Source organism: Triticum aestivum, chromosome 4A (genome assembly GCF_018294505.1).
Source record: "Triticum aestivum cultivar Chinese Spring chromosome 4A, IWGSC CS RefSeq v2.1, whole genome shotgun sequence".
NCBI classification, from domain to species: Eukaryota; Viridiplantae; Streptophyta; class Magnoliopsida; order Poales; family Poaceae; genus Triticum; species Triticum aestivum.
In genome coordinates this window covers 319,737,495-319,758,610 of record NC_057803.1, presented here as the reverse complement: position 1 = coordinate 319,758,610, position 21,116 = coordinate 319,737,495, and positions in this window count along the sequence as shown.

The window sequence follows — 21,116 nt, the reverse complement described above, 5'->3', positions numbered from 1 at the left end:
TACCCAATCCCAAACCAAATATCCGCGGAAGAAGAACTAGAGCTACAAGAATTCCCACCTATGAAACTCCCGAACCTTTCCGGTTATGTAAGTAGGTGTTGGGGATACAGGGGAAGCATAATATCTCACCTAAATCTAGCAAATCCTACATCCAGCTGTATCCATCCTTCAACACATAACCAAGAAAAACTTTGGAAATCATCTACCTCAACCTTCGAAAAGCATCCGTTATACAAGTTATGGCAATAGTCCCGAACTCCCGCCCCAGTACTGGGTGGCGTCGAGGTTATCTCACCAACAACTGCATAAAAGAGATTTTCGATGTCGGCAAAACTCAGGTATTCCAGAATCTCAACGATAAAATTGTGACGACAACACCTTGGAGCTCAACTCCCCGGGACACTGCCACAACCCCTGTTGGGGATATTACTACTGGGCGTAAACCGGCCTATCTGGGCTGGATTAGCTTCATCAGTAGTTAAGCATGTTAAAGCCCATGAAGGTAGATGAGGGCTCAAGACCCATAATCGGTTGAGAGCCCGTAGCCGTAAACCGGCGTCAATATGTAACTTGTATTGTAAGTTAGGAATAAGTAGAGACCAAACCGGACACATCTATGAGCCGGTGTTGGGACGCTGTAAACCGACGGGCGTCACCCATGTATATAAGGGGACGACCCGACGGCGGTTCAGGGAGGACAGACGACAACTCGAGACATAGGCGAAGCTTATTGGTCCCTAGTCATCGAAACACCCATCAATTCCATCACAACTAGACGTAGGCTTTACCTTCATTGAAGGGGCCGAACTAGTATAAACTCTCTTGCGTCCTTGTGTCCGCTTTAACCCCTTCAAGCTAACCCGTCGCGATAGCTCCACGACTAAGTCCTTTCTCTAGGACATCTGCCATGACAAAACCACGACAGTTGGCGCCCACCATGGGGATATCGCATGATGGTTTCTGTTTCTTGGAGGGCCGCTTTGAAGGACTCAAGGGCTACGCTGTAGGCCGGATGACTAAGAGTCATTGCGGCAAACTCTACATCGACGACGCAGGCTGGGGCCCCGAGGCCAGCTCAATTGAGTACGGGTACCGGGTCCCCTTTGGTAGCATTCACGTTTTCATTGGCAAGATCGGTCAACCGGGCCCTGAGCCGGACATCTGCACCGACCTCGTCGAGACGGCTCAGCGTGCGCGATCCGCCTGGATTAAACCAGCCATGAAGCGTGCCTTCGTGGGAATGATCCATGGAGGGAGTTATGAGGATGGATCGGAGCTTCGTGGGGCAACTACCGTTTGTTCCGGTGACGACTTTTCGACCGGAGAAACCAAATCTCTTTATCAGCTACAAGATAGCCGGATTGAGAGCTGTTCCGATGGTGACAGTATTCCGAACCCCTCTGATCTGCATAACCGGGTTGGAATATTCATGACCGGAACACAAGCAGCGCTTCACTCTTCAACAGCCACAGCAACGATCTCTGGTTCAGCAGCGGCAATGGCCGCCGGGGTAGGAGGCCCCGTGCGTCCGCCGGCTCAGGTTCTATCAGAACTATTTGATGCGTTGGCTGTGCTTATGGCAGAAGTTAATCCGCCAGATCAGGACGCTCACAACACGGAGATTGCAAAGATAAAGGAACAAATCACCCAGGCCAAAACGGATCTGGCGACTGAGGACACCAGGATGACCGCAGAGCGGGCCGCTTTAGACGCACAGGCCTTCAGGCTTATGTTGGACCAGAGTGCGTCGCATGAAGTCATGAGGAGGAAACACCGGTCCCGCTTACCTCCGGTTTTCGAGGCCAGAGACCTTTTCAACACTCCAGGACCAAGAACCAGCAATCCGCTGGAGGGGAACCGGGCAGAAGCCCCTGGGACCGGTGCACCAGTTCAGCCCCGTCAGATGGACCCGCCTCGTCAAAACTCCGTTATACCTCAGGATGCTTTAACACCTCCGGGTCACTACTCCAACCCAATGGACAATCTTGTTGCCGCTGCTGCACGACTGGAGGCCATTCCAGTTGAGGGTGACTCGCCGCAGGCAGTAGAGACGCGACGGGTCAACGAACTTCTGAGGACAGCTTTGGCCCAACAGGAAGCGTACTCGTACAGCCACGACCGGATCCACTCGACCCCCCGTCCAAGCCGGAGTTATAGCAGACATATGGATGAACCAGCAGTGTCGAATAATGAACGACGTGGAGCACCCCATGGTAACAACCCAACGGGTGGAGCTGATGACGCTCAAGATGTGGTGAACCGGGCCCGAGCGCGCAGGAAGGCCGAGTTAGCCGCACAACATCAGGCTCGGCAGCTCACGCCGGTTCGTCCAACCATTTCGATAGAACCTGGTGTTACTTCTAGTTCTTTGGGGGTGCCTTGCCTCGTCCCTGCTTTACGCAACATGCGCCTGCCCAAGGATTTCAAAGGCCCACGCAAGGTACCAAATTATACGGCGGATCAACCACCAGAGACATGGGTAGAGAGCTATGAGATGGCCATGGAGATGCTTGATGTGGATGATACGGCATGTGCGAAATACTTCACCATGATGCTTGAAGGAATGGCCCGTACTTGGTTAAAAAGCTTGCCCGCTAATTCTATCAGCTCATGGGCCCAATTACGAGCCCGGTTTATCAACAATTTCAAGGATACCTGTAAACAGCCTATGTCGATAGTGGACTTAGCTACATGCGTCTAGGAGGAAGGAGAGTCAACGACTCATTGGGTGCACCGGGTTTCACAAGTGTTGCACTCCTCAGACCGCATCAACGCTAACACCGCAGTATTAACCCTAGAAGGCAACTGCCGGTTTGGGCCCCTGAAGTTGAAATTGGGACGGATGAAGCGTCATTGCACCGACATGGGGACCCTCATGGCCGCTTTGGTAAAATATGCTGACTCTGATAGTACCAAGGATCCCGAATCTGATGATGACAAGACAGGGAAGGGGAAGAAGAACAACAGCTCCAAAGGTCAGCAGCATCACTGGGTAGGCAATGGCGGAGGAGGCAAGCGTAAAGCGGATGGCAACATGGATTTTGTGGCTAATACCAACGTACAGGACAATGGCCAGCGGCGCAAGGGTAGGCCAAAAAATCATAGTGGAGCACCTAACCCCAACCCAAACCGCCTGAACTATCTACTAAGCCAGCCCTGTCCAAAACATGGGACGAAGGAGGATCCAGCAAACCACCTTTGGAAGGATTGCTTTATTATGCAGGAGTTCAAGAATTCTAATAATTTCCGGTATGATCACGGATCTGGCAGTGGCTCAGGGTCCGGGCCGGGTTATGGTGGAGGAAGTTCCGGTTCAGGATTTAATTGTAATCCGGGCAGACATAATGGTCAAAATAGTCAGAACAACCAGGTTGGTTACAACCAACAGCAGCAACAGTCAGGTTACCAAAGCAACCCAAAGCAGTTGAGTAGTGGGCAGTACCATGTCTTTACAACTAGCTTGGACAAGCGAGACCGGAAGGTTCAGAGGTGGGCAGTCAACTCTGTTGAACCGGCCACACCCCGTTATCTACGTTGGTCTGAATAGCCCATCATATGGAGCAGAGAGGATCACCCACTCCAGATCAATAATCCGGGTCAGTTGGCTCTGGTGGTGGCGCCTCAGGTGGGAGGTTATAAGTTCACCAAGGTGCTCATGGATGGAGGGAGCAGCATTAACATCCTATATAATGAGGCATTCCGTCGTATGGGACTAACAGATAAGAATCTCAAACCATCCAATACAGTATTCCACGGTGTAGTGCCTGGCAGATCAGCATATCCCATTGGTAAGATAGCTCTTGAAGTGGCCTTTGGGGATGATCATGATTCCAGGTCGAAGACATCAACGTTTGAAGTGGTGAAAATCCAAAGTCCATATCATGCCCTGTTTGGGCGTCCGGCATACGCCAAGTTTATGGCTCGGCCCTGTTATGTGTATTTGCAGCTCAAGATGCCGGGTCACAAGGGGACAATAACGGTTCACGGAAACCGCAAAATCGCTTTGGAATGCGAGGAAGGAGATGCGGCTTATGCAGAGTCGGTTTGTGCCACCGAGGAGTTGAAGTACTATAAAGACAATGTTGATCCGGCGGACATGACTCCGTTGAAGAAGCCAAATACGGAGCATGATCCGGCCCTGAAGTTCAAATCGGCAGCAGAAACTAAGCTTGTTGACTTCGTACCTGGCGATTCGTCCAAGCAGTTCAGCATTAGTGCCAACTTGGATCCGAAATAGGAAAGCGCGCTCATCGAGTTCATCCGTGAGAATTAGGACATTTTGCATGGAAACCCTCTGACATGCCAGGTGTACCGAGGCAACTCGCTAAGCACACACTTATTGTGGATCCTAAATACAAACCGGTGAAACAGTTCCTCCGCCGGTTTAACGAAGAAAGACACAAGGCGATTGGAGAAGAGGTAGACAGGCTCTTAGCAGCTGGTTTTATTGTTGAAGTTTTTCACCCTGAGTGGCTTGCCAATCCGGTGCTAGTCCTTAAGTAGAACGGCACCTGGCGTATGTGTGTGGATTATACAGATCTTAATAAGGCTTGTCCAGCAGATCCTTTTGGCCTCCCCCGTATTGATCAAATCATTGATGCTACGTCGGGTTGTGAGCGTTTAAGTTTTTTGGATGCATATTCTGGCTATCATCAGATCAAAATGGCAGTTAAGGACTAGGAGAAGACGACATTCATAACTCCCTTTGGAGCCTTCTGCTATGTGTCTATGCCCTTTGGGCTCAAAAGTGCCCAGGCAACTTATCAACGGTGGGTACAAAATTGTCTTCACAAGCAGATTGGCCGTAATGTACATGCTTACGTGGATGATATCGTGGTTAAATCCAGGGAGAAGGAGACTCTGGTTGATGATTTGAAGGAAACCTTTGATAACCTAAGGACGTACAAAATGATGCTTAATCCGGACAAGTGTGTCTTTGGTGTATCGGCGGGCAAGTTATTGGGTTTTCTGGTGTCCAACAGGGGAATTGAGGCTAATCCGGAGAAGATCACAGCCATCACCTCCCTGGCTAAACCGAAGTGTATCAATGATGTTGAACGCCTGGCAGGCCGGATTGCCGCGTTAAGCCGGTTTATCAGCCACCTTGGTGAGAAGGCGATCCCTTTGTATCAGATGTTGAAGAAGACGGATCAGTTCGTCTGGAGTTCTGCTGCTGATGAAGCATTGAGGACTTAAAGCAGCAATTGGCCAATCCGCCTGTGCTCGCCGCTCCCATTGACAAGGAGCCGTTACTGCTATATGTTGCTGCTAATGGTCATGCGGTTAGCGTGGCTATTGTGGTGGAACGAAAGGAGGCAGGTAAGGAGCATCCGGTTCAACGTCCGGTCTATTATATCAGCGAGGTACTCATTGAGTCCAAGCAAAGGTATCCGCATTGGCAGAAGCTGGTGTACGGAGTTTTTATGGCAAGCCGGAAGCTTAAGCAATACTTCCAAGGGCACCCAGTTACGGTGGTCAGTTCTGCTCCTTTGGGAGATACCATCCAGAACCGGGAAGCAACTGGCCGGATTGCAAAGTGGGCTATAGAGCTGGGGCCGTATGGTTTGAAATATGTGCCTCAGACAGCGGTTAAGTCTCAAGCACTTGTTGATTTCATCAATGATTGGACGGAAATGCAAGCACCTGAAGAAAAGCCGGATCATACGTATTGGACCATCCATTTTGACGGATCCAGGCAGTTGGAAGGCTCGGGGGCTGGAGTCGTATTAACTTCCCCACGAGGTGATAAGTTTTGTTATGTTCTCTGTTTAATGTTCCCTTGTACTAACAATGCAGCTAAGTATGAAGCCTTGCTCCATGGTCTTCGGATGGCTAAAGAGATGAATCTAAGTCGAGTTAAGTGCTTCGGTGATTCGGACCGTGTGGCTCAGCAAGTGTCTGGCACTTGGGACTCCAAGGACCCACTCATGGCAGCATATCGTCGTGAGGTGGATATTGTTGCAGGTTATTTCAGAGGCTATCAGGTGGACCATGTGGACCGGCGGAAAAATGAAGCGGCGGGCGCTTTAAGCCAGCTGGGCTCTCAGCGCAAACCGGTCCCACCCAATGTTTTTCTGGATGTGCTGCACAACCCGTCGGTGAAGAACCCTGGTGAAGAGGATTTGGCCATTCCTGATCCGGAGGCTCAATTGGTGGCAGTTCTTCATGTTATTCCGGATTGGACGCTTCCTTACCTGGCATACAAGAACCGAGGCGAGTTGCCAGAAGATGAGATTCTGGCCCGGCAGATAATCCGGTGATCCAAGTCCATGGCTGTCATCAACGGTGAGTTGCATCATTGCAGTGTATCAGGAGCTTTTCAACGTTGCGTGTCTCCTGAAGAAGGCCGTGAAATTTTGCGTGAGATCCACGAAGGAGATTGTGGTCACCATGCCGGTTCAAAGTCTCTGGTGGCTAAAGCGTTTCGCCATGGTTTCTATTGGTTAACTGCTCATGCTGATGCGAAGGATCTGGTCAGACGATGTGATGGTTGCCAAAGATTTTCAAGACATGCTCATGTACCGGCTAAAGAATTGAGCATGATTCCAATTACTTGGCCGTTTGCGACTTGGGGGCTGGATATGGTTGGGCCTCTCAAAAGGTCCAAAGATAAGAAGACCCACCTCCTGGTCGCGGTGGACAAGTTTACAAAGTGGGTGGAGGCAGAACCTGTTAGCAAGTGTGATGCAGCCACGGCGGTTCAGTTCATCAAAAAGGTGATTTTCCGGTTAGGCTTTCCACACAGTATTATCACAGATAACGGTACCAATTTGTCCAAAGGAGCTATGAAGGAGTTCTGCGAACGGGAGCACATCCGGCTCGACGTTTCATCAGTGGCACATCCACAGTCCAATGGTCAAGCAGAAAGAGCTAATCAAGAGATCTTGAGTGACATCAAGCCTCGGCTCATGGTTCCTTTGCAGAGAACGCCGGGTTGTTGGGTAGAAGAATTACCATCTGTGTTATGGAGCATCAATACAACACCCAACAGATCAACATGATACACACCGTTCTTCATGGTTTATGGAGCGGAGGCGGTTCTCCCCAGTGACATCCGTCATGATTCACCTCGTGTCACGGCTTATATTGAAGCGGACAATGAAACAACATGGCAAGATGCTTTGGACCGGTTGGATGAAGAGCGTGATATCGCAGCAGCCCGATCGGCGATTTACCAGCAGGATCTTCGTCGTTATCACAGTCGCCGAGTCCGAACCAGAACCTTTCAGGAAGGAGATTTGGTGCTTCGGCTCATCCAAGATCAGACTGATATGCATAAGCTATCCCCACCTTGGGAGGGGCCTTTCGTGGTCAGCAAGAATCTACACAACGGGTCGTACTATCTGATTGATATTCGAGAGCATAAGGACTCACGTACATCAGAGGAGGAGACTCACAGGCCGTGGAATATAGCTCATCTTCGGCCTTACTATACCTGAGCCATTGGCTATACTTATGTACATATTACGATAATGTATATATTTTAATAAACCAGAACCTCAGCTAAAACGGGGTATCTGTTCTTTTACATCATGTGAGGTTACACGGAGTTGCTCTAAAGCGGCCTCCGGTTTACCCCTTGAGTTCGCTTTGCTAAAAGCATCGTGTTATATCACTTGGAGGATTGGTCGTGTCCGAGCCAATACCATGCCTCTTGATAGGCGAAAGCCACCAGATCACTTGGGGACTTGGTCATGTCTGAACCAGTCACGCCTCTTGATCGTCCTAAGGCCACAGAATCACTTGGGGGCTTGGTCGAACCTGAACCATGACCACGCCATTTGGTCGGCATAAATGCCACAAGAATCACTTGGGGACCTGGCTAACTAGAACCATAGTTACACCTAACGGGAGCTTGGTCGTGTTTGGCCATGGTTACACCATTTGATCAGCTTAAATAAATCTTTTTTGGTCGTGTTTCATACTTTTCTTTGAAGGTTTTTTTTGCTTTTCATTGTGTTTTTAAACCAACAAAGTTTTTTAACCAATCAATTGACGGAACATAGTTCACGTCAATCTGAAGACTATTTGCTCGGTTATGTCCTTGTTGTTAACATCCTCTTATGGAGTAACACGGTGTTTATCACAACCTGGCACGGTTTTATTATAAACCGGCACAATATAGAAGGAGTTATCATTACTCAAAATTTGGGTTATCACCCTTACTACAAAAAGTTGGTAAAACCAACGATGTGATTCAATGTCACAGGTATGATATATTTCATATTTGATTATACATATATACAGGAGTCGTTATTTCCTCCAACAGTGTGGGTTTGCAAAACTCCGCTTCAAGGTTGGCCAAGCCAACTTCACACTCAACGGTGGCAGGTATTATGTATCGCAAATTTTTTGATCATATATACTTAAAATTTTGTTTTGGATGTTTTGACTTTATACATACAGACATCATATTTCGCCTGACGGTACAACCGCGGTGGCATTTAACAAATTTCTTATTTCAGAAAGTATTTTGGAAAGTTCATTACCACAGGAAGAACAAGTTATGCACGAAGGCATATCAACATCAAAGGTATCAGCTAGCCTATTACAAGGTAACATGGTGCCCATAATAACATAATTGTTTTTCACAAAGGAGAGACAGTTTTAAAACCGGCTTCCGGTTTAAGATTGGCCACCAGCCTGGCCTGATGGTTGTGGGTCATCCTGCGCCACTTCAGCTTCTGTTTCTCTACCCAGTGGCTGGAAATCCACGGTTGTCCAGTCGATTCCCATTAGTGCTTGAAAAACAGCTTCATGGATTAGCGAAGACGGGTCAATATCGGGAGCGTAAGTATGCTTACGGATTGGAGGGATCAGGTTTTCCGATTCATGTATTGGTGCAGCTATTCGCTTGTTCTGGCTGTCATATTGGGCTTGATAATGAGACAAATCTACTTCCTCAGCCAGTTGACAAGCTAGAGGATGTACCTCCTGGTTTATGGCTCGCAAAACCGCTTCACCAAATTCTGACCCGTCTTCCTTCAAGCTGGGATAACCCTGAGCCGCTTCAATAGGATCAAAATCCGGCACCCAGGCTTTTGCCCGGATTAAAGCATTGATTGCACCGGTTCGAGCAGCAGATTCCTTCAGCTCTTCAACCCGGGCAGGAAGCACTAATAGTTTCATCAGAGTATCTTGAATCAAACTGGGCGCCGGTTTGTTATGAGACGCGGTACAGATGATCCGCTGGGCACCAGTATACAATTCTTCAACTAAGGTATAGGCGGCCTTCAATTTCTTCCGCACATCTGACCCCAAGTGACCAATGCGTGTCCCTGGAATACCATAAAGGGTTAATAAACCGGCGGCTCTGTAAGAAGGCAGAACCAATTTAGAAGGCAAGCTGGCTTACCAAAGATAGCAGTGGTCATGGCATGAACGTGCCGCTTTATGCTCATCAGTTCATCTGTCACTGGTTTTAATGCAGCCTCGGCATCCTCTGCTCGTTTGGTCAAAGCGGACTTTTCAGTGGCCCAATCCGCCCGTTTCTTCTTGAAGTTCTCCTTAAGTTGTTCCATGGCACTTAAGGCACTGGCCAATTCCTCTTCTGCTTTGGAGGTTTCAGCCTGTTGGGTTTTCAAGTTTTCTTGAAGATCGATGACTTGGTTTTCTTTCGCCTTCAGCTCCGCCTGCAGGCATATAGATATATGTTTCAACAAGTCGTTAGAAGGATTCAAGTGCCAACCACATAACAAGTTATGTGCTTAGCACTTGGGGGCTAATGCATATTCGATCTTCATCTTTCAATTGTTTACAAAGTCCCAAGCTCAATACAAGTATTTAACTTGGCACTTGGGGGCTAATGCATATTCGATCTTCATCTTTTCAATTGTTTACAAAGTCCCAAGCTCAATACAAGTATTCAACTTGGCACTTGGGGGCTAATGGCTATTTGATCATATGTATTCTGATGCGGCAGTTTCAATTGCTTAAAGTACCGGTTTAACTACGCTAAGTTGAACCGACCCTTGGGGACTACATCAGCAAATTTCAAAGCATCAAGATTCATATTATTAAGTCCCGGTATGAAACAATACTTCAAATCGGCCTTTAGGGGCTAGGAGAGTCAGCAAGAATGAAAGCATACAAGCAGGAAGGAGCATATGGAAGTTACCTCATATTAACCAGACCGACTTCGTAGTCACGGCTGGTATACAGCCGGTTTAGATAGCCGGAATGGATATCTTGGGCGTTCAGAGCAGCGTAAGCCGTCAAATCAGCGTTCCACTTGCCTTTGCCAAAAGCAGCAAATTCTTCCTTGGCAGAATGTTTGGATAAAGCCATAGGATTGCTTGGCTCAGTATGACCAGTGCCAGTAATGACAACTTCATCATCCTTGGTACCGCCGGTTTGCACTGGAGCTGTTGGCTGATCAGTAGATTTTGCTGGACCGGTGGAGCTTTCAATCCGGAGGGAACCTGTGGGCTGATGGATAGGACCTGAGGTATCAGTAGGTCTCTCTTCAGCGGTAAGATCATCATTTGGCTGCGGTGGATCGTTGGGAATATCTTCAGGGACAGCCGCTTCAAGATCGGGTGTCGTGCCTGGTTCAAGAATGACAACTTCTTCGGCCGCTTTATCCAGGTGGGCCTTCTTGCTCGGCCTAGGTTTGTCCCTGAAAAGAATAACAAAATTAAATACAGCATATGTTCTAAGGCAATATACTGCAAACATCACGATAAATATAGCTTACCCAAGCACCGTTTTGAGCAGTGGGAGCTGAGTAGCCGATGACTCGCCAGAAGATGAGTGGGAAACAACCTGATAATCGGAGTCAGACGGATTAAGAAGGTTGACGAAAACAGCCCGCTTTAGGACAAGCACTGACAAGCGAATTAGAGACCTCGGAATGACGTTTCCGAACCGGACTGTTCAGTAAACCGGTGGAGGTAACTACCTGGCCGCTGTGCCGGGTGGTGCAGCGAGCTTCGTGTTGTTGAGTCTTCATAAGAAGTTTAGGATCCAAATAAGCAAGAGGATGAGAAAACTTAACTTTCCGGTTTGCCTGATGGATTTTTTGTGAAGGCAAAGTTTCTGAATCGGAAGAGAGAATAATTACCTCTGCAACATCCGCATGGATGGCTTCGGCATCATCCTGACAAATATCATCATCAATAAGATGCATGAAAAATAAACCAAGTGAGTCAAGCTCTACCTCAAGGTCCGGATTATCCACCTCGTCATCAGGGGCCGGATTAGAAGATGCAGTGGTTCTTTTTCGGTGGGAAGTCTTCTTCACAGCTTTAGTTGTTTGTCAGGTTGCTCTTTCCGGTTTATCTGTTTTCTCTGGTTTCTCCTGTGGCAGCTTTTTGCTCCAAAACGGATCATCGCCCTGATTATGCAGACACTGATATTAAAAACAATGACCAGACATATCAATAATAGGTTCAGCAAAGAGAAAAATCAAAGTCTTACAGCTGGCGGTTTGTTGGTGGCACAGAAGGGAAGTAGGCCGGTTCTAGCGCAGATGTGTTCTGGTTCATTCAGTATCTTATGCACAGCCTCTGTGATTTCTTCACCGGAGAGCTGAAGTCTTGAATGTCGCAGTGGGTCATCCACACTATCAGTATATTCGCACATCAAACCGGAGCGCTGACTAAGGGGCAGTATGCTCCATGATATCCAACAGCGAGCAAGGTCAACCCCTGTTAAACCGTTGGCCATAAAGGCTCTAAGCTTTGACAGCTGGGGAGCATATTTGCTTCTCTCCTGAGCAGTTAATCTTTGAGGAAAAGGATGGGTATTCCTGAGCCACTCCGGACGAAACCCAGGCAAGGGATTCTCACCAGCAGGGGAGGTGTCTTTGCAGTAGAACCATGTCTGATTCCACTCCTTGGGGTGACTATGCAGCTTGGCGTGAGGGTATGTGACCTCTTTCCTTTTTTGAATCGCCATGCCACCCAATTCCGTATTAGAGCCATCAGTAAACTCAGTATGGCGGTTTAGATGGAAAAGATCTCTGAATAATTCTACTGTGGGCTCCTCTTGAAAGAACACCTCACAGAGCACTTGGAAGTGGAACATATTTGTAACAGAGTTGGGGCCAGTGTCTTGCGGATGGAGTTGAAAATCCGCCAGAACATCCTGGTAAAATTTAGAACCAGGCAGTTTAAAGCCCCGGGCTAAGTGGTCTATGAAAACAACAACCTCTCCTTCTCGAGGTGTGGAGGGGCATTCTTTGCCAGGAGCCCTCCAATGGAGGGTGTCTTTGCTGCCCAAGGCGCCAATAAGGACTGAATCCTCTAGTTGATCCTCTATGACGCGGGAAGGGACCCAATTGCACTCATATACTTGCTTGGCCATGACGGAATCTACAAGGTAGAACATACCGGTTCAAAAATACATTTGATCAAGGTATGTTGGTATGGGCAATGTTAAACCGGAGGCAGAACTATCTGAACCGGAGTTTCATGAAGCAACCAATATCTGGCGGTTCAACAATGGGACTAATGGTATGTATCGGTTTGTAAAATTCTTCTACAAATTTAAACCGCCGGATCTAAGCATTGAACAATCAAGACTGCAAATGAGTAAGTACGCAAAAACGATTTCACAACATGATGCTACAGCTTTGGATCTGGAACATGTTTATAAAGGAGATAAATATTCAAGGCCCAAAAGGAGCAGTACCGAATCAATAAGCAAAGGTATGGATAAGATCTATGCTCTTAGTATGCTGGACAGTGAAAATGGAGGATAAAAACTATCGCTACACAGAGCAAAGATACACAGACTCGTCTAAGGATCTATCATATGAACAAGAAGCAAGCGATGAACACGGGAAGAACAGGGAAACCCTAGAACAGCTCTATGATGGAAAGGATAGAAGACTTACTGGGGCTGAGGAAGAAGCGGAAGGTCGCCGCGGTGCTCTAGTGCATTCAGGGTGATGCAGCGGCCAAGGTTGGTGCAGAGGTCGACGGCGGCGGCGGAGCTCCGAAGACTGGGTGACGCGAGGAAGAGGAAGCAGAAGGGCACGAAGGGGAAAAAAGGAATGACCCTTCGGTCCTATTTATAAAGCAAGGGACATGGGTCAGGCGCGAAAATCAAGGAGCCGCAAGTTTGGAAACAGAGCGGTCGCCTCGATTATCGCGGATCTATTAAACAAGAAGGTATCATGGATAGTTTCTTTATGATAGATGACGTCATGCCGATTTACAGCAATCAGAGAAGATGACATCACGGCGGTTCACCAAACTACAAGAAGATGTTGAAAATGAAGTTTTTGCTAAGGATTGACATGAACCTGTTCAAATCAATCTAGGGCCTAATGTTGGGGATATTACTACTGGGCGTAAACCGGCCTATCTGGGCCGAATTAGCTTCATCAGTAGTTAAGCATGTTAAAGCCCATGAAGGTAGATGAGGGCTCAAGACCCATAATCGGTTGAGAGCCCGTAGCCGTAAACCGGTGTCAATTTGTAACTTGTATTCTAAGTTAGGAATAAGTAGAGACCAAACCGGACACATCTATGAGCCGGTGTTGGGACGCTGTAAACCGACAGGCGTCACCCATGTATATAAGGGGACGACCCGGCGGCGGTTCAGGGAGGACAGACGACAACTCGAGACATAGGCGAAGCTTATTGCTCCCTAGTCGTTGAAACACCCATCAATTCCATCACAACTAGACGTAGGCTTTACCTTCATTGAAGGGGCCGAACTAGTATAAACTCTCTTGTGTCCTTGTGTCCGCTTTAACCCCTTCAAGCTAACCCGTCGCGATGGCTCCATGACTAAGTCCTTTCTCTAGGACATCTGCCGTGACAAAACCACGACAACCCCTAAATGACTGGAGGCACCAAGAACAATGTTCTCATCACAAATCGATCGGAACGATTCCAAGATACCCGCGTGATCCCAAAATTAGTGAAATTTGAGAAGAGAAGAGTCAAAACTCTACTTCAGGATGCCTCACCAGAGCGATGAAGGGACTGGGGAGTAAAAAGAATTCCTAACTCTCCGATATATATAATTCCTAAAAGACTCAAAACATTTTTCTAGACTCAACAACGCCAATGATTCGATCAAGCAGGGGGCTCCTAAGGCCGGGGAAGGCTCTGATTACCAACTTGTAACGCCCTCGATGCGGCTATATCTCCTACGTGTCGAAGCACTACTTAGAGGCATAACCGCATTGAAAGAAATGTCGCAAGTAAGGTAATCTTCACAACAACCCAGGTAAATAGATAAAAGGGGAAAAGGATACATAGTTGGCTTACACTCGCCACGTCACACAAATGCATGAATAACATTACAATCATCCAATACACTCATGGTCCGACTACAGTACCAAAATAAAGATCAACCCCCACATGCGACAAAGTCCCCGATCGCCCCAACTGGGCACCACTACTGATCATCTGGGAAAGACATGTAGTAACGGCAAGAGTCTTCATTGAACTCCCACTTGAGCTCAAGCGCATCGTTTGGAACAGTATCATCGGTCCCTGCATCTGGTTTGGAAGTAATCCGTGAGTCACGGGGACTCAGCAATCTCACACCCTCGCAATCAAGACTATTTAAGCTTATAGGTAAGGCAAGGTATGATGTGGAGCTGCAGCAAGCGACTAGCATATATGGTGGCTAACATACGCAAAAGAGAGCGAGAAGAGAAGGCAAAAGCACGGTCGAACAACAATGATCAAGAAGTGATCCTAGAACAAGCTACGTCAAGCATTACTCCAACACTGTGTTCACTTACCGGACTCCGCCGAGAGGAGACCATCATGGTTACACACGCGGTTGATTCATTTTAATTAAGTTAGGTTTCATGTTATCTACAACTGGACATTAACAAATTCCCATCTGCCCATAACCGCGGGCATGGCTTTCGAAAGTTCAAATCCCTGCAGGGGAGTCCCAACTTAGACCATCACAAGCTCTCACGGTCAACGAAGGATATTCCTTCTCCCGAGACATTCCGATCAGACTCGGCATCCCGGTTACAAGACATCCTTGACAATGGTAAAACAAGTCCAGCAACACCGCCCGAATGTGCTGACAAATCCCGATAGGAGCTGCACATATCTCGTTCTCAGGGAACACTCAGATGAACACTACGTACAACTAAAACCAACCCTCAAGTTTCCCCGAGGTGGCGCTGCAAGTGGCTCTGTTTGGACCAACACTCAGAGGAGCACTGGCCCTAGGGGGGTTTAAATAAAGATGACCCTCGGGCTCCGGAAACCCAAGGGAAAAAGAGGCTAGGTGGAAAATGGTAAAACCAAGGTTGGGCATTGCTGGAGGAGTTTTATTCAAAGCGAACTGTCAAGGGGTTCCCATTATAACCCAACAGTGTAAGGAACGCAAAATCCGGGAACATAACACCGATATGATGGAAACTAGGGTGGCAAGAGTGGAACAAAACACTAGGCAAAAGGCCGAGCCTTCCACCCTTTACCAAGTATATAGGTGCATTAAGATAACAAGATAATTTGGTGATATCCCAACAATAAACAATGTTCCAACAAGGAACGATCTCCAATCTTCACCTGCAACTAGCAACGCTATAAGAGGGGCTGAGCAAAGCGGTAACATAGCCAATCAATGGTTTGCTAGGACATGGTGGGTTAGAGGTTTGACATGGCAATTTTGAAGGCATGATAAGCAACTAGTAGGTATCATAGCATAGGCATAGCAAAAGAGCGAGCATCTAGCAAGCAAAGATAGAAGTGATTTTGAGGGTATGATCATCTTGCCTGCAAAGTTGTCAGAGTTGACTTGATCCTCGTAAGCGAACTCAACGGGCTCCTCGTTCACGAACTCGTCTCCCGGCTCTACCCAAAACAAGAGCAACAAGCAAACGGAACAAAATCAACCACGTGCAATGCTCAAACAACATGATGCAAACATGGTATGATATGCGGGATGTGGTATGTGATGCATATGCAAGATTTGATAAGCAATGATTGAACCTGGCCTCAATTTGGAAATCCAAGAGTGCCACCAGAAAGGTGAGGTGATTTGGGTTGAAATATATATAAAGATTTGACAAGATTGGTATGAAATCCGAGAACACAATCAACCACGTGCAATGCTCAAACAACGTGATGCAAACATGGTATGATATGCAGGATGCGGGATGTGATGCATATGCAAGATTTGAAAAGGAATGATTGAACCTGGCCTCAACATGGAAATCCAAGAGTGCCACTGGAAAGGTGAGGTGATTTTGGTTGAAATCTATATAAAGATAACCGGAATCGGATGCACGGTTTGGAAATGGCAAGCAAAACAAATATGGCACCGGTCTGCGATAATCAGCAAGTGACCATCTAAATGCATCAAGATAAATATTCTACAACACTCAAACATAACAAAAAAATACATGGCAGGGATCCACTCTTGATGCTTCACAAAAGAAGAACACTGAGCTATGGCTAATTCATCCATTAACAGGTTCAAACAAGCATGGAAAAAGTGCAAATGATAACAGGTTTCAGACTTAGTGAAAATAACACAAGTCTAGAATTTATCATCAGGAAGCACACTTTAGAGCATAAAAACTACATGCTACAGGAACTTAACATGGCAAAGCAAGGCATGTCATGAAGCTACTCAAAGCACTTAACAAAAGTCCCTTAGTGACCTTGAGCCAAATGGGATCAGAAAATACAATTGCAAGCATGTGAACATGGCAAAAACATAAACAGATCTTAGACTTTGTGAAAAACTGGAGCATGCAAATCAGTTAACGAGTAGGCACGTTTACGAGCTCGTTGCACTCACTACAGAGCATGGCATGACAACCTAAGCATACACCCATCAAGAATACATATCATAGAAGATAGACAAGGCAAGAACAACAACATAGCATGCACGGATCAATAGCAACATCCTCGGCAAAATCACAAAACATGTCAACAATCTGCCAGGATTCACGATATAGCAAAAGTAGAGCTCGATTGACTCAAGCTAGGCTGCTCCATAAATGCAAACAAATACTTGGATGGATAGAGCACCACAATGTTAACAAAACATCCTTACTGATCATCTTCAAAAGAGGCACGGATCACTCGGAAACAACATGAACATATGGCATAACAACAAAATCAGGACAAGGACTTAGAGAAATTCTAAGTCCCTGAAATCAGCATTACCGATTATGCTACTTTGCAAGCTTGTGCTAGTCACCACAAATGTCACAAAAATACATGGCAAGCACCTCTGTAAAGATGGCATGACATATAACATTAATCATGGCAAAAATGACAAAATGCCATTTGCTGAAACAGATCTGCCAAATTCCTCACATAGCCCTCTTCCAACAGCATTTAGGGCATCAAGATGAGCTCAAATGACAATGATGCAATGAGATGAAATGAAGTAGTCGTCGAGGCGAACATTTTGATATGCTACACTCACGAATCGGAGCGACGGATGCAGATTTATAGCATGCCAAAGTTTGCAAAAAAATTAGGGTTCGGGGATGAAAAGTCAACCCTCACGGATCTGGATCTGGATCTGGCGCGTGTACTTTTCACCGGAGCACGACTCCCGATGTTCGCCAGACTTGGAGCTTGAGGGCGTCGCCGACGACGAGGTAGGGCAGGGCGGTGGAGGTGGCCGGCGTGGTGGTGTTCGGCCGGAGGCGCGGCGTGGCCGGGCGGCGGAGGCGCGGCGCCGGAGCTCGGCCGGCGCGGTGGAGCGGCGGAGCGGCATACCGCGTCTGCGAGGTGGCGGCGCCCGACGGCGAGGGAGGCAGGCGGCGGCGCCTTGCCAGAGCGCGAAGGGACGAGGCTGCGCGGGGCGGTGCCATTGGCCCGGTGGGTGGCTCAGGTGGGCCTCCCGCGGGCTCGCCGGGCCGCGCGGTCGAGTGGCACGACAGGGATAGGTGACGGTCACTGAGAGGGCGCGGGTGGCGGCGGACGTTGTCCGGCACCGGCAGACAAGTCCGGCGCGCGGAGAGGAGCGGGGAGCTAGGGTTAGGGTAGACTTGATCCAAAATTTTCGGGGAGGAGGCCTTTTTATAGATAGGAGGAGCTAGGAGGCTCCAACTGGAGTGCGGTTTTCGGCCACGCGATCGTGATCGAATGCTCTAGATGATGGATAGGGTTTAGGTGGGTTTTGGGCCAAATTGGAAGGGTGTTGGGCTGCAACACGCACGAGGCCTTTTTGGTCCCTCGGTTAACCGTTGGAGTATCAAACGAAGTCCAAATGGTACGAAACTTGACAGGTGGTCTACCGGTAGTAAACCAAGGCCGCTTGGCAAGTCTCGGTCCATTCCGGAAATGTTTAACCTCCACACACGAAAAGAGGTAGAAAGGGACACCGGAGGAGATAGGAGTGGTGGAATGCAAAACAGACAACGAAAACTCGGATGCACGAGACGAACACGTATGCAAATGCAATGCACATGATGACATGATATGAGATGCATGACAAAGGCAACAACACACGGAGAGAAAAACCCTACACTGAGGAAAATAAAATAACTTAGGCCGGAAACGGCAAGAGTTGGGATACAGATAAGGTAAATTACATCCGGGGTGTTACAGAAATGCTCTCAACAACTCATGAAAAGCTTTCCTAGATTATCTTCAAAGGAAGCAAGAACTTGAGAACTTGAGATCAGCTCATGAAGATCTTCAAAAAGAGAATGAGTCACTCCACGCTCAACAAATCAGTTCCGCTCAGGAAGGATTTGAACCACCATGGTCTTCTGCTACCACTGTTGCAATATCTTCAACTGCTGATGTGGTAACTAACCCCTCTGCTGAGGATACCACTACTATTGCTGATGAGAATGCCAGGTTGAAGACATTGCTTGAGATAGGAATGTACAAAAGTCTCAAAGGGCATCAAACACTATGTGATGTCCTTAAGAAACAGATTCTGAACCAAAACCCTATGAAAGAGGGTGTTAGGTTCGAGAGGAAAATGAATGTTGATGGTTCTTACTGGAAGCCTAAGCAGTACCACATCGATTGCTGCAAAGGGACCTTTAGTGGATCCATGTACCTTATCTAGCTTCACTTGTGCTAACCCGATTATCATTGATGAATCCTTTGATTCAAACTATAAACATTTTAAGAATCGGAATGGTGAAGTGTTTGCCAGGTATATTGGTACTAACTACAAGAATGGACGACCTTTGAAGAAGATCTGGGTGCCCAAGAGTTGTCTTGAAAATCTTCAGGTGAATGTCATCATGACAACACCTGGGAAGAAGACAAACCCCAGACCAAAGGCTTCATATGGTCCAAAGGCTTCATACAGATAGAGGACTCACTAGAGTCCCCCTAACGCTAATGTTTTGCAGGGAACCCATACTTAGGCCTATGAATATGAGCGTGTTTCATCAAACCGCCATGTTCATAAGACCAAGAACTATTCTGCCTATTGTTATGAGTATTATTCACCACCTGTAAGACTATTTGCTAGGGCTCCAAAGCCAAAGTTCTCAGATGCTGCACTTAGACTCATTGCTTCGAAGCCACCCCTAAAAATGTGGGTGGTGAAGAAAATTAACTCTCTTTTGCAGGGAAGGGTCTCCAGCCAGAAATCAAAGGTGTCAGATGCTATTGCTGGGGACCTAAAACATCTTGTGGGGCACAAGATAAAATGCCCAAATGGTCTTATTATGTATTTTGTTCCTGAATCGCTTGCCAATCATCCTATTAGTTCTAACCTGGATATGAGCTTTTATAATCCACTCGTTCGTCAAATGTTTATGCTTCACAATACCCTTGGTGAAGCCTATCCCCCTAACTACACAGTAGGGTCTGACACCAAAGGCTTCAGAATGGATTATGGATAGTGGATGCACTAACCACATGACCGGTGATCGAAGTCTTCTGATGGACTCAACCTTACGTCCATCTGACAAGAGTCTCATCACATTTGCTGACACTGGTAAAAGCAACGTATTGGGTCTAGATAGAGTTGCAATCTCAAAGGATCAGCACATGGATAAAGTGATGCTTGTTGAATCGCTTGGTTTCAACTTAATGTCTGTCTCAATGCTTTGTGACTTGAACAATATCGTTGCCTTGATCTAATGGAATCTAACAAGTCTCTAGTCTTTCAAGGGTACCGAAAAGATGATCTGTACATGGTAAATTTCTCAACAGGACCACAGTTAGCCGTATGTCTTCTAACAAGAGCTTTAGAGTGCTGGCTCTGGTATCGGAGGCTAGGGCATGCTAGCATGAGGAACTTGTACACTCTCGCAGAGAAGAAGCATGTTGTAGGCATCGAGGGCGTCAAGTTCAAAAAGGATCATCTGTGTGGTGCCTGCGAAGCTGGGAAGATGACTAGGGCCAAGAATCCCTCGAAGACAATCATGACGACATCACGTCCATTCGAGCTGCTTCACATGGACCTATTCGTCCCTACTCATTACTCCACTCTTACTACCACTGCTTGTCTCTGTGGTGTCGTTATTGTTGATGATTACTATAGATATACCTGGGTGCATATAATTCTCTACAAGACTGAAGTGCGGGATGTCTTTAGATGATTTGCCACTCGTGCCATGATGAACTATGGAATCAAGATCAAGCACATCAGAAGTGAGAACGGCACAGAGTTCAAGAACACCGGCCTCGACACCTATCTTGATACATTGGGCATCACTCATGAGTTCTCTGCTCCATAGACACCTCAGCGGAATGGCATCGTGGAGCGCAAGAACAGGACACTCATTGAGATGGCTCGGATGATGCTTGATGAGTACAAGACTCCAAGGAAGTTCTGGCCTGAAGCTATTGATACTGCATGCCATGTCATCAACTGTGTTTATCTTCACAAGCTTCTAAAGAGGACATCATATGAGCTATGACTGGTAAGAAGCCAAACGTAAGCTACTTCAGAGTATTTGGTGCTAGGTGCTGGATCAAAGATCCGCATCACCCTTCAAAATTTGCACCGAAAGCACATGAAGGTTTTATGCTTGGTTACGGAAAGGATTCACACTCCTATAGAGGCTTCAACCTCAGTCACTATAAAGTGGTTGAAACTTTGGATGTGCGATTCAATGAAACTAACGACTCGCAAAGAGAGCACCTGCCAAATGGGCTAGATGAAGTCTCACCAAGTGGATCCATCAAGCTTATGGGTACTGGAGAAATCATACCTTCAAAGGCACATGCTGAAGAGGAACTTATCAT